Below are 3,576 nucleotides of genomic sequence, written 5' to 3' on the forward strand. Positions count from 1 at the left end.
AGAGTTTCTGGTAGTGTGTGAGAGACGAAACGTAATTTTTTGGAGTATGCGAGGCTACTTTTTTGGAGTGTGCGAGAGTTTCTGGTAGTGTGTGAGAGACAAAACGTAATTTTTTTGAGTATGCGAGGCTACTTTTTTGGAGTGTGCGAGAGTTTCTGGTAGTGTGTGAGAGACAAAACGTAATTTTTGGAGTGTGCGAGAGTTTCTGGTAGTGTGTGAGAGACGAAACGTAATTTTTTTGAGTATGCGAGGCAACTTTTTTGGAGTGTGCGAGAGTTTCTGGTAGTGTGTGAGAGACGAAACGTAATTTTTTTGAGTATGCGAGGCAACTTTTTTGGAGTATGCGAGAGTTTCTGGTAGTGTGTGAGAGACGAAACGTAATTTTTTTGAGTATGCGAGGCTACTTTTTTGGAGTATGCGAGACTTTTTGGTAGTGTGTGAGAGACAAAACGTAAATTTTGTCCTAAACGGCCCCTCATACATTTCACCTATCATGCGATTTTTTTGTTTTATTTGAGCATTAAGTTTTCTGTTTTCCTCCTCCAAGTACAAAATCTTTTCCTCAGAACTCTCTTGTGCGTTTCTTAAAATCGTACATTCATCTATCAATGCTGTTGTCTTCAACTTCAGCCTAGTGACTTCGGCTTTCAGTACACGGTTTTCTTCTGTCAGAGAGCATTGGATCTTTCTTCTTTCTTCTTCAGATTCCATAATATGGTCATTCAGTGTTGTTAGTATTGATATTTTGTGTTTCGATTTAGCAGCTTCATCTGAAAGCTGTTTTATTTCACTCCGGAGTTCCTTTTCTCTCTCTTCTGCCTCAAGCTCCAGATTATAATTTGCTTCTCTGAGCTTTTCGATCTCCTGCTCATATTTTGAGCATCTTCTAAGAAGCAGCAACTGATCCATTTTACCCACCTACTTCATAAAAATCTTTCTTGCTTTGCTTGGTCCTGACAAATGAATCCAGTGTATTTTGTAAACTAGTCACATTCTACGTCACCAACATTTAATGCGTCATAATGACAACCGGTTCTGACGATCTGTGCTGCCATGTCACTTTTTCCAAACTTTGTGCGTCAAGATAGCTGCTGGTCCAGTGTTCCATGACTGGGACAAAAATAGCACTGCTCTTCCAGAATCCAAGTCTGACTATCTGATGGATCCTCCTTTCCAGAACCCTTGAAAAGACCTTACCAGGGAGGCTTCAGAGTGTGATCCCCCAGTAGTTGGAACACACTCTTTGGTCCCCCTTTTTGGAATAGGGGGTCCAGCACCTGGTTTGTCAATTCAGGGGAACTGTCCCCGTTGTTCACACAATATTGCAAAGTTGTATCAACTAACACAACCCCACAACATCAAGAACTTTCAGGAACTCCAGGAAAATCTCATCCATCCAGAGGGCCACCTCAGTGACATCTGCACCAGGGATTAGAAAGCGTGACCCAAGGTCCTCACTCTCAGCTTCCTCAGTTTAAGACGTGCTGCTGGAATTTAAGAGTTCTTCACAGAATTCTGTTATTAGTATTTTATGAACAATTTCTCAGAAAGGAATGTCTGCTTCTGCACAATAGCAGTTTGCAGCAATTTCATAAACCTTTGTTGTTGGCGCTGCTTGTAAAATACCTAGCAGGGTGTATTTACCTGCAAACATTAATCCATCCACACACGTACCCCACCAACTCTTAGATTTAGCAGAAGTTTCCAATTCTGTTGATTTCTCAGCAAAAGATTTAGGCTGCTTAGATTCATCCGTCAAAGTTTTAGCTGAAGTCGCATCTCTGGTAGAAGTCTTTACATGCCTACATTTGCTTTTTAAAGTTTGTGTTTGAGATGATGTATTTTTTACATGGAGGCTGAAACTCCTTTAGTTTATAAGTCGCACATTCGGTCTGAGTCGATTTTTCCATTGATTCCGAAATGAAATGCTCAGTCTGTGTAGATTTGTTGGCAAAACATTTTGGCTGCTTACGACGACTGCTCAAATTTTCCGTTTGAGTTGAATTTTCAGATGTAAAGATTTTAGGTTTCTGTTGGTTTTCAACTTTTATAGTTTTTTCAACTTTCTCCAGCAGTATTTGTTCTTGTTGTTTTGTCTCCCTATTTGAATGTCTTAGAGACTTTGTGAGGTCAGACATTTCACCTATCATGCGATTTTTTTGTTTTATTTGAGCATTAAGTTTTCTGTTTTCCTCCTCCAAGTACAAATTCTTTTCCTCAGAACTCTCTTGTGCGTTTCTTAAAATCGTACATTCATCTATCAATGCTGTTGTCTTCAACTTCAGCCTAGTGACTTCGGCTTTCAGTACACGATTTTCTTCTGTCAGAGAGCATTGGATCTTTCTTCTTTCTTCTTCAGATTCCATAATATGGTCATTCAGTGTTGTTAGTATTGATATTTTGTGTTTCGATTTAGCAGCTTCATCTGAAAGCTGTTTTATTTCACTCCGGAGTTCCTTTTCTCTCTCTTCTGCCTCAAGCTCCAGATTATAATTTGCTTCTCTGAGCTTTTCGATCTCCTGCTCATATTTTGAGCATCTTCTAAGAAGCAGCAACTGATCCATTTTACCCACCTACTTAATAAAAATCTTTCTTGCTTTGCTTGGTCCTGGCAAATGAATCCAGTGTATTTTGTAAACCAGTCACATTCTACGTCACCAACATTTAATGCGTCATAATGACAACCGGTTCTGACGATCTGTGCTGCCACGTCACTTTTTCCAAACTTTGTGCGTCAAGATAGCTGTCTGTTGTATACAAAGCGTGTGTTCTATTATCGGGCTGAGCATGCGTAGTGCCACGATGTAGGATTGATAGAAGAACCAGCACCAGAGAGGAAGAGAGTCAAGACACCCTGTAGCGTCCCGTTTGAAACAATGGTCTCTCAAACTGATGGTTCACATTTCTTTATTCAAACAGCCTTTGTACATGAACAAAGTAAGAGCTATAAAACATACAAATAAAATACCATTAGTAACTCTTAGTGGTTTCTAACCTTTTACACCTTAACCTATAAACCGTACTTTATGTAATATCATTAAATTTACCTTACATGTATTTAATTATAACATTTCTATATTACAAATGAACTTAAAAGTATTCCAACTGTTTCAACTGTTTGACAGTTAATCAAATAATAACGCTATATCATGTCAAAACATAAACATTAGGCTCAATAAATACAATTCTCTCGTCAAAACACTCACATTGTTCCCTCATCAACCAAGCGCTAACTAATTAATTGTTTAGACCTTAGTTGGACTTTTCCTTAGTTATCTCCCTTTAACTGTGACTCTCTTATTCTCTGCACTATGTCCAAGACAGTTCATTGTCAGTTATTGTTAGAAGTTTGTGTAGGTCACTTAGCAACCTGGTCCCTTTAAAAACCCTTTCAAATTAAAAGCATCGGTCGAAAGGTAACAAATAACCCTTGGTTAAATGAGAGGAAACAACAACATAAAATAAAATATCTATTCTAAGTCTCACTAGTTCCCTAGTACAAAATGGAAGTTTCTCTCCAAGGACTCCTAAACGATTGAGTAATCTGAACTACTGTTTGCACAAACAGCCAAACTT

Source organism: Poecilia mexicana, unplaced genomic scaffold, assembly GCF_051168715.1.
Source record: "Poecilia mexicana isolate PSO_F unplaced genomic scaffold, ASM5116871v1 ptg000001l_4803281_4836305_+_RagTag, whole genome shotgun sequence".
NCBI lineage: Eukaryota > Metazoa > Chordata > Actinopteri > Cyprinodontiformes > Poeciliidae > Poecilia > Poecilia mexicana.